This window comes from Cyprinodon variegatus, unplaced genomic scaffold (assembly GCF_000732505.1).
Source record: "Cyprinodon variegatus isolate N-32 unplaced genomic scaffold, C_variegatus-1.0 Scaffold297, whole genome shotgun sequence".
Taxonomy (NCBI): Eukaryota; Metazoa; Chordata; class Actinopteri; order Cyprinodontiformes; family Cyprinodontidae; genus Cyprinodon; species Cyprinodon variegatus.
In genome coordinates, this window is record NW_015150750.1 from 32,181 (window position 1) to 44,044 (window position 11,864).

Sequence of the window (11,864 nt, forward strand, 5' to 3'; positions counted from 1 at the left end):
TTAAACAAACAAAAACTGTAGTGACTTTCTGCAACTCTTTGTCCTTAGGGCAGTTTGCCTTTAATTTTTCTTTTTGCCACAAATATGGAAGATTCCAAACAGAAACATTTATTCCTTCTTTTTAGAAATTCCTTTGTTTTACTCAAAACGTAAAGGAAGAGCTTAGATTACAGTTAAATAACTTAGCCATAATAACAAATTTTTTCTAATATGAATTTCCTATAAACTTTTTCAAAGGGGTATATAAGTATCAGGGCTCCATCCAAGTTTTATTCAGTAGGAGAAAAGGCAAAAGTGTCTCTTTGGCTGATGAAGATTTACATTGCTTTTCCCTTAGTATCAGGCACCGAATGTCTTCCATGTCTGTGCTAAACAATTAAGGTAGTGTACAACTACACCTAAAGCTATCTTAAAGATGCATTTTATGGTAAAGAAAAATGCCAGTTCTTGCACAAGAAAAATCGCTGTAAAGTTTCTCCATTATGATGGTGTCTTCAGTAACAATATAGAAGCGACAGTCCACCATCACTCAGTGCTTGTGCAGGAACAGTAAATCCTCCAGATCATTTACTGGATGCAATGAACTGTCTTTTAAGATATAAAACTATTAAACAGTTTCAATAATAATAAACTGAACTTCCCTGTGTTGTTTGATAGCTGTGTTCAAATAAAAGTAAAAGAAATGACAATATTTGTCATTTCCACTACATGAATTGAATCAGTTTTAGGCCAGACCCTCTGTTAAGTTCTTGGCTGCCTTGCTTTCGGTTTCTGAATTTTTACCACAGGCAGGGTGGACAGTGGCTCAGTTGTTTGGAGATTGAAGGTCCTGGCCTCATAAAAATTCTTTCTGCTTAAAACTAGCATGCTCTTTGGGTTCTCTACTGATACTCTGGCTTACTACGACAATGTAAAATGCACATATTATCTTAATTGATATCTCTTAATTGGCCTAAGTGAGTGTGGACATTGCTTGTCCTATATGTCTCCTTAAAAAGGCCAGTTATAGATTGCTTAGGCCCTTTCCCACTTCTTGCCCTCTTACAGCTGGAGATATATTTTTTTTTATATAGCTTTTTTAATATCATTACACTGTCATAAGTACAAAGCTACAAAATTAACTCTCTGCATTTAACCCATCCCCTTGGATTGCAGTGGGCTGCCATTGTGCGGCACCCAGAGAGCAGTTTGGGGTTAAGGATCTTGCTCAGGGACACAGAGTGACAGACCATAAGAGTGGGGCTCGTACTCAGAACCTCTGAATTCCAAACGCAATGCCCAAACCACAATCCCACATGTTCTAGCACACCCTATGATTATAAATGTATAGGTAGATATATCTAATGGATGGACCAACAACAGACCCAGTTACAACCAAAGAGAAAAAAACAACAACAAAAAAATACAGAAGCTTGTTTTTTAATGGGGGGGACTGTGGTTTGGAACAACCATACTTTACCCAGGAGACCAAGTAGATAAACTTTAAACAGTCCATGTAGCCACTAGTTAATTATTAAATATTTAATAAAATTTAAATAGTTGAATGTTAAGTCATAGCATGGGCAACCGAAGAGTGTGAGTCAGCAGCTGAGCTGTAATCCAAGGCAACAGAGTGGGCTCGAGATGAAGCACCATCTGCTCTTTGAAAATAATAAAGCAGAAAGAAGCCTCAAGTCTTGCAGAGAGCCAATGATAACATCGTCCATCCAGGTAAAGCAAATTAAAGTCTAATCATCAAAACGGCTATCTCTAAAATCTCACAATCACATTTGCTTATCCCACTATTAAAGTAGGAGGCCTCTTGTGATTTACCCAGGCTCCTTAGAGAGCCGGTCACTCAAGTTCTTATTTGGTAGAAGAGTGACAAATAAAGATTTATTTTGTCTTTCTTAAAGAGAAAGGGCAGCTTAAGTGTAGACAGAGCACCAGAAAAAAAACTGCACTGTATCAACAAGAACCCTTCAGCTTTGTGCAAAGATTTTAACTTTCAACAGCCTGGTGTCTATTAAGATGAGCATGTTGAGAAGTTTACAAGATCTCCACCACATGAGACGCATGTATGAACAAATAAACAGGCATATGTTGTGTAGACAGACTGCATTTGTGAAAGCAAATATAGACGGATAATAGGGACAACAGGGGGAAACGAAACATCAATGTCAACACAGATTGGCTCTAAGCAATCGAGGAATAAAACCTGTAAATAAAACACAGGCTGAAAGTAATAAACTCTTTATACAACTCAACAATGACTTCATTGCTAGAGTCATAAACATATTGAAAATCAATTAGAGTTGCTTTTTTTTTCCTTTTCTGAAATGAATAGAAATTTTAAAAAATGGCTGAAAACTCAAGTTATAAAGAAAATGGCTGAAAGTTCCTAAAAACTCTACTTCTAAGCTGTGTTCCAACAGCGTTTCTGTGCTAGACTGCGAGTATCTTCTTTTTCCCACACTTTTGCTTTATGATATTCTCTTTTTAACTTTTCCTTGGGGCACAACCTATTTCTGTCTCCTCAATGAATACTGTATGAACTGCATTTGCTGCTACACAAACATCCAAGCAGAACCAACTTTGCTTGCAAACCAACTTTCCAGCAGCGTATAACACAGCTATAGGAAAATACATACTGGCAGGGATCCAGTCAGCCATAAGAGAGCATTTGAATACAAACCCTTTCTACAACATTCTTTGCTGTTTGACTTTCAGTGGCAGTTTGTGGGCAAAGGATGTGGTCCACAGACTGTTTATAGTGTGTATTTATATCTGAGTACGCAAGTCAAAGAAATCAGTGACAATTAAGGATTTATAATCAGATCTGGGTGGTCACAAAGAAAAAACTACCATCCCTGCTTTTCTTTGACCTGAGGGGATGGTGACCAGCAGACCCAAAGGCACCAAGTGTCACAGAGAGAAGCAGCTGAAGGAGCCAGAGACAGCTGGTTGTGTTGTGTGCCGATCCATCCGCGGTCTTAGACTTTGGCCTCAAACAGTGCCCTCCTTAGACTGTTTTGAAAGCTAAACACACTGAAGGTTCATTGGCAAAAATAAACAGCTAAACTACAACTAAAGTTGTAAAGGACATTCTTTGATGTATTTTAATAAAACATTTGCTTATTTTTTGCACCACAGTTCAAACTCAGATCAGGTGGCTAGCATCTGTTGGCATTAATTTTTCAAGTTTCATCACAAATTCATGCATAGATTTAAGTCTAGACTTTTAATAGGCCATTCTAACAACTGGATATATTTTGATCTAAACCTTTCTATTTTAGCTCCTGCTGTTTCTTATTAGGGTGATTATCCTTCTGGAAGGTAAATCTCCAACTGGAGAAATCAATCCCCATATAATGATCCTATCACCACCATGTTTTATCATTGGCATGGTGGTTAAGCCAGAAGCCATGTGTGTTCTGGCTTATAGGGCAGCATCAGCATTCTGACAATAACAGCCTTTAAAATGTCAAGAGCTGTTTTGTTTTTTTTAATCAATAGCCATTTCATTCTTCCATGTACGCTGAAAAAATGTGAAGTACAATTTACTCAGAAAAAGCTAGGTAACTTTTTCCACATATAAATTCTAAGATGAATTGATTTGCACATTTTTTATTTTTTTTTATTTTACAAAGAAAGGCACAGAGACAAACCGTGCAAACCCCATGCGGATAGGTCGTTTACTGGGGACCGAACACAGAACCTTCTTGCTCCAAGGCAACAGTGCTACAAACTGCACCAACAAGGAAACAATATTTTATATTTCTAATCTAAACATGGTCAGGGTAGGAAAAAAGCATCAAATTTTCTACTAATATCAAAGTACATATTGTTTGGATCTGGTTAAGTTGGGAACTTATTTGAATTGTTTGTTAATACTATTTGTTAAGATGAATTATATGTACTTGTCTTTTAAAGGATATAATGTTTCAAATTAATTTTAAGTAACACATTAAATAAAAGGTGTCATTTTGAAGTAAAGGCACTTACATGGCAATTTGCAATAAATTTACATAAAAACCGAGGTAATATTTACAGGACAAAAAGTCCCTTTTTTCAGTGTAGATCACATTTAGGGAGTGTTTGAGATGTAAGGTGTCAACAGAATCTCATAATCTAAGCAGTGGCACCTTCTTTTTCTCAGTGGGTAGCATCAACGACTTATTGATGCTCTCTTCGCTCATGTTGTTAGTAAAGGTGAGTTACCATCTTACATTTTAGATGATGCATTGAACAGTGTGAGATGCCAATGCTGTGAAATGCCTAAAGCTTTATATATTGTTTTACGAGCTGAATCTGCTTAACACTCTACATTGTCCACTATCCTACCTCTGATGCCTAAAGCTGTATTTACACTTAAGTGGAAAACACTTGCATTCCACTGTTTTCTGATTGTTATTGATAGAACATTTCAGCTATGTATGATGATCGCTGTCCCTTTCTATGTTATTTGTATTTTTCTAGCATATGAACAATCAATAACACAAATTCAAGTATTTTGGTTGAAGGAATGCATTAGTCAGGCATGGTTTACAGGAATATAATAGTGGACTATTATGCTCTGATAGGTGAAGCTGTTTTGACAGCAGGGTGATAAAGTAGGCAGGCCCATTCTTATTTGATTTGATGATGGCAGTATATCAGAGAGGCCTGATACTTACACCATGGCACCTCATTTATTTTTTTTTATTTTTGCAGCATTTTGCAATTTTTTCTATATAAATGCATCCGGATGGCTGATTTATAGATATAGAAACAAATAGATATCTTGAATTCTGCCGTTAGATCAACCTCTCCGGGATTCGTGATGAGTGTTACGTCAAAACAATCCCCATTGTGGAAACATAACCATCCACACCTAGTAGCAGGTTTAGTCCAACCCACTCTGTTAACTAGTAGCAGTAAATTCTGGGGGTGATATTCGCACTGTTGTCATTAAAAAAAACTGCAATATGACAGATCAGTGCTCGGCTGGAATGATGTAAATAACTCCAAACTGTGAGCATCCCCTCCGGCACGTAGGGCGCACGGTGTGCGCGCATCTCCTATATAGGAATATTGTGACATCTGCAAATAATAATCTTCAGATTTATCATGCAGCTTTTCTCTGGGTCTGTCAGAGGCAGACTCGCCCCTTTTTTTTATTTTGAACGACTTACCAGATTTGAAAAACGCCGCTATGTCTGCCGCGTCCTTTGCAGCCTCATCTAGCCCCTCTCCTGCGCTCATGGCTGCGGTCGCTTGGGCGGAAACGGCTCTAGATATTCTCCTATTGTTTCCCCCCGATTCGAGTCGCAAATGATCCACGAATGCCAATCCTGGCGACTTTCATTGAAGCCGATCCGGTCATATAACATCCGCTTCCCTCAATTAGCGACAAACCTTCTCCTCCATTTTGGCCAAGAGGAGAAAATCCTGGCGACCGATCGGCGGCGCTCCAGAGTTTAGGAGGTGAGGAAGAGGAGGAGGGTGAGGAAGGCGGAGGTAAAGGAGGAGGAGAACAGATGAAGGAGGGTTATTCCGATTCAAGGGGTGGGTGAGGGTGGGATATCCTGGGATTCCGTTCGGGGGGGTTTGGTGCAATGTGCGCCACCCAAATTTTTTTTTGTGCGTCATAGTGGTTTACGCTGCGGTCCTGATGCGACTGCCTGGGTGTTTGGATCTATGCATTAATTGCTTAATTGCAGATGTACAAATAGGTTTTCGTAACATCTACCAAGAATTTGCCTCTTGTTGTCTTGCAAATGACGTGTTTAAATTAAATTTAAACATTCCTTTCAGATAATGCCTCTACTGCCACTGGACTCTAAAACCTGTTATCTGTATTATAATAGCACCACTTATCTCAAACTGGAGAAAATGGTAGTAAAATGGAAGGATGAGTTCATTTTGGTCTTCATCTCCTACTGATGAAGATGATGCTAAGGTATGAGGTCATTTGCCCCACAAACCTAACCCAGTTCTCCCCATCAGCATTAGTTTAGCTGTTTTATTTAGAGACAGTGCCATCTAGAGGTTGATAGATGCAAATGCAACGCGAGGCTGTCATCCATTTAACTTGCTGTCAGTAACAGCAAGTTAAATGGATGAAAAATAATTATATAAAAAAATTATTTTTTCTTATTTTAGCTGACAGGTTCATATTTCATAAGTTTATAGACGAGCATTGGCTCCCAAGAACCCTGTCCCATTGATCGAATAGAGTGTTACAATTTCCTTAATACTTTATGAATGCAATATGAAGCACCTTTAATGTTCTAGAGGTAGTCTTTTGAGTAGAAAAAGACAGTTAAATGAAAAACAAAAACACAAAAACGAGCGGTTACAACTACCTACACAAGTGCTTGGGGGGGTAACTGCTACTCAATGGCATAACTATCGGTAAGGAGACACTGCAGTTGCTTAGGGGCCCCCGAGCTCTTAGGGCCCCCTTCACTGACACCTGATTGGCCCCCTATGCAATTGTGGAGGAGGACGTCTCTTTGCAGATGTAATGGTGTGAAAAATTCCTCTTAAACCCACCTGATACTTGATTGACTGACCTTATTTATACCCCAACACATGCCAGATTTCAACATGATGGTGAGCCACGGGTGGATGGGGTGTTGTACTTCATATAGGGCCCACCCAGATAATGTTGCTTACGGGCCTATTGCTGTATCATTACATTATTATTGTATCATTACCATTGGTGCTACTGCCAAATGTCTTCAAACAAAAGTATCTGAAAAACGGAGGGTTGATTTAATGTGTTAAATTCACTTTGTAAGAGGACTTTGCTCAGGGAAAACTGAAGCCACGGTACTTCAGCTCACAGAACCCTAAAATGGACAAGAAAAGCGGATCAAGCCAGTTGTCCATGTCGAAGCGATCAAGGAAGCGCAGGTTTTGTGCTAAACCACAATTCATACACATAACTGAGGAGTGAGTTTTTTTCTTCCCCTCAACAAAAACCCCTCAATTCTTGCAAAGCATATGTGTCATTTCTTAGGCTACTTAATCATTAGATAGGACGTTAATTATGTGTAAGATAACATTTGAAGGAAATGTAAAAAATAATGACTTCAACACTTTACTTTAGATTGTTAAGTTTAAAAGCTAATAATAGCTAAACATTATCCAAAAAATGGATCTTAGGCCCAGCTAAAGATCTGTTTCTATTTGTTAAAGTTGTGAGTCTTATTCTAAACTTAGGAGAGTATAAAAGTACTTAATTTCTAATGTTTGTTTAATTTCTCATAACCTTTCAAAAATGGTGGTGGGAATGGTTACTGAGGTCAGGCACACCTGGATTAATCAGAACTGGGGGAACAGATTAAAGCAGGCTGTCTGTGTCAGTGTTTGGTTGAGGTTTGAGGACCCAAATGCAGAGGTATTTGGGTACTCAGTATACAAAGGCAGGATACACAGGCAGGAATCCAAAAATCTAACTTAGAATGTTAAACTAACCAGAACCATGGAGACATTAGGGCAAACACGTACGAGGAGTCAGGGAAAGATGAGGAGAGACGAGGAACCAGCACTGAGGAACATCGCAGGCAGAGTATTTATGGCTGAATAACAAAGAGATGACTAACGAGCTGATTGGGAGCAGGTGTGAGCAGAGGCTTCTAGAAAGGAGCTAGGGAAAAGAGGAACACAAGAGGGCAACAAAGAAAAACCTAAGAACTCAAATACATCTAAAAACACAACAAGAAAGAAATTAAACTATTAAAACTAGAAAACAAAGAAAAACATGAAACAACATGAAACTGAAAACTCAAAGAAAACCTAACAGAACCAAGACCATAGCAGTCTGTCCCTGCTAACATTTGTTCTCTCTGTCTAAACCGGACACAAACGGTCCCAGCTTTTTCATATTTGGCTTGTAAACATGCCTTATGATGACAAATAACTCTTGAAACTTTAGATGTGATAAACCTTTGTTTTGAACAGATTAAAGCAGGGACAGACAGCTTGCTTTAATCTCTTCCCTCTTGTAACTTTACAAAACAAAGATCTATCACCTCTAAAGTTTCAGGAGCTATTTTTCATCATAAAACATGTTTGTAAGCCAAAAAGGAAAACGACACTGTCAAGGAACGCTATGGCCAGCTGAAACATTCAAGAAGAGGACAGTTTTGTGTCCGAGGTCATGGTTGAGTCTCCTCCATCATACATTTTTCATTTAGAGGAGGAAAGAGTGGACGAAGATGTTGTGGAAGAGGACGCCAGGGCGGCAGAACCTTGGTTTGGTGTAGAAGGCTTACAACTGTACATGTTTGTGCCAGTTCTGTTAGCTCTACACCTGCCGAAGACACAGACATCCATCCCCGTGAACACTGGGACGGAACTCAATGGTAAAGTAAAGGATTCTTATTTCAACCTTTGCCTATATTAGCTGCGACATCTGAATCAAGATGCTATGACCGAAAAAATTTGAATGACAGATGACCATTGATATATGATTGGCCGAATTTAGGTGCACAGGCTCACATATAACTGGCCTGCATGAAATAACGAAAAAAAAAAAAACCCACACAGATTTTAAGACATGATTTTTTTTTTATAGAAATTTTCTAACATTTGGGACTATATTGACTGATAAAGAGTAGATTTATATACATGTTTAAGCCAGAATTATTTGAAATTTAAATAAGACTTACCTACAACTTTAAGCTGAGTTTGTTTTGCTGGCTCAGGTCAACATTTTATGTTTATTAAGGGGATGAAAATAAGCAGCATCTAGTTTTATTCTGTCCTTATAATATTTATTTTAGCTAAGTATACAAATTTTTCATTTGACAAGGTGGGACTTCCATCGATGTTGTATGCGGGTTAACAATCAAAACAAAGACGTGGCGGAAAACTATTTAAAAGCATTTATTTGACACATTCCCTGGCAATTATACACGCCGATAGAAATATTCTGTTTTCAACTTGAATCCTAAAATCCCTTTAAGTAATGACTCTAAGGTAGAAGTGGCAGGATCACAGCAGCATCTGAATATGTTGGTTATACTGTCAGTGTCTGTCCACAAGATGGTAGCATATTACTTCCCTAAGGATTGCTTAGTCTAAAAAAGATGAAGTAGGTTTACCTTTTATATTGATGTGTTATACTAAAACATCATAGAGCTAAAGCAAAATGTTTACATTGTTCTAGACTACACTTATCTACAGTATGCAGGTGAAGATAAGTCATCCAGGTCATAGTCATCATTCAAAAAAAATAAAAAAAACTATCCACTGGACTTTGTTTCCAAGTTTCAAGATGTTTCGCTTCCCATCCAGGAAGCTTTTCAATAAATAATAATAAAAAAAAATATTCAAATTTATTGTACAATCTTCAAACTTGAAAACAATGTCTAGCGGATTGTATTTTTAACTTTTTTGGAAAAACTTTTCTACTGTACTCAAAGCCTACAAGACTCCCAGAAAGTCATCTACTTCCATTACTACATAAGAGAAGCTGTACAATATCTGTCAGTAAACTCAGGAGAATGTCAGTTAAGCTTTTTTGTGCTGTCTGCTCTCACCAACTGTGAATAGGTATGAAGCAGGAGGCGATGGTGGTGACAGTGTTTGTAATGAGCTGTACGCACAAGCAAATTCTGTGAAACGGTGACCCCTAGCGGCTGTTAAAGGGTACTGACCCGTAGACCTGAAACTGGGGGCCAAGAACAGCAGATTTATTTTATGACCCCAAGCTAAACTGAAGGCTATGTTTCTAGTCACAGTGCAACTTATCACAGTCTCTTCAAATCTGCTTATATATGAAGTATATTTTCATGATCTGACCTGATAGCTGACCTTAATTACTCATGCCTTTCACCTGCTTAACTCTGTCCAGCTCCTAATTATCACTCATCCCATCAACCTGCCGGTTTCCCTTATATTGGGCTCAGTTCCAGCTATCATGACCAGATCATTGTTTGTTTGATTTCTGTTTGTGTCCTGTCTGTCAGTTTCGTTGGTTAGATCTATTTCCAGGGTTCATGTTTAAGTAAGGAGTTTATTTTTGAGCCCATGCTAGTTTAATCCTTAGCCAGTGGTGAGAGCATTTCAGCGTTTCCTGAGTGATTCTGGTTTCCTGATTCCATTCCCTCTCACAGTGGCCCTGTCTGGCCTGCTCGCCTGAACCTCTGTTAGACTCCTGCTGAATTCTGCCTCCTAACTGCGTTTCTATCTGAGCTGGATGCTCGAATCACTGGACCCTCCTGTATCGTTTTCTTGACATGTATATGAACAAACTTTCCTGGGGGTTCAAGTTTAAACATATCCAGGACAACATTAATGTTCAATCTGCCTGATGATTTGTTAATGTTTGGAATGTTTTTTTTTTGTTTTTTCTTTTTCTTCTCTTTTTCATTCCAAATAAATAAAGTTAAAAACAATCCAATGGACTATTTTTCCAAGTTTGAAGACGTTTCGCTTCCCAGCCAGGAAGCTTTTTCAATTCAAAATATCACAAATAACATTGAGTTTGAGGATTTATACAGTAGCCCATTAAAACCTTGTTTTTGTTTTGAAAACATGCAAATTGAAACAGAGGTTGGGGCCACCCATTCGAAATTGGGGTCATTCGGCTTCCTTTGTTAGCCTGCAATGCCCTATACTGTACCTGTCTAAGTCTCTCTGAGAGGGGGGTCGTTAAAGGGAACTGTTGGCCTGGCTGAATAGGCGAGGCTAAAGTTCAAACCACCTGAACATTGTTTAAACCATCAAGTTCAAACTGTGAACATTTTGGACAAAGAAAATAGGTGGTTTGAAGGGGGCATGAAAGAAGCTATGTTAAGAAAGGAAAAAATAACATTAAGCAGAGGGGGTAGAGTGAGATTTCAGCTTTCAAAATCCTACAATCCAGCAATTGAGTTTATCCCTTCCTGCTATCAGCGCAACCCTAACCCCTGTACAGGAGAGCAGAGGACCTCGCTTTTTCAGCCAGGCCAACAACAAAAAAATAATTAAATATTTTAAATTAGATATCAAATTTAAACAAATATTAAAATCACAAATCTGTAAGTAATTTATTAAAAATGGACACATGTACATATTGATGGCACTAATGTAGCCCCGTAGCGAGACTGTTTTTAACCTAAATAATGCATTATGGACAATGAAAATATTTTTAAAATTCTTGTTTTATAATGACGGCATGTACAGGGTATTGGGTTGTGTTATTTTGTGTGAAGAAGTCAGAAACATTGATTTAGAAAAAAAACAAAACAAAGTAATGTTTTTTCTTCCTATAGGATCCCTGTTTTAGAAAGTAAATAAGTGAGAACTCAGCAGGTCTAGCATAAGTTACTCCCTGAACCAAGACTTGTCCATTGCAGGATTTGTTGAAGTTATTACCTGAACGTGTTGGATGTGTTTTTATTCTAGGGTAGCCTGTGAATGTTTAAGAGCAAAGAGCTACTCCGTGCGATTAGATGCTTTTTCATTTCTAGATTCATAGATCACCGTTTTCTGCCAAAGTCAATAATTAGACATTCTTTGCTTTTCACTTTGCACTTAAACTGTTACTGTTTAACACAGGTATTATATTTGCTATAGAGTAGTAGCCATTCAAAATTTCCCCACTTTCTTTGATGGCCCGTTGGCTGGTCCTTGGCTGTACCCCTAAAATTCCTTTTTAAACACCAATATTTGTACTAAAATATTATTTCTCTCATGATTTGTGGACATAGAAACCTAAAGAGAAGCAGCATCTCCTGGTCAGACCCTGTAATTCAGTGAAAGGGTAGAGTCAGAGTAAAAAAAAATATGCAAGAGGGCGTCACTCCAGTGGCTGGAAGTTAGAGAGGGTTTTGCTGGCTTCCGTAGTATACACTACTGTTTATGCTCTAAAAACATTCTAAATGACTTCGTTTCGAGTAAATTCTGGA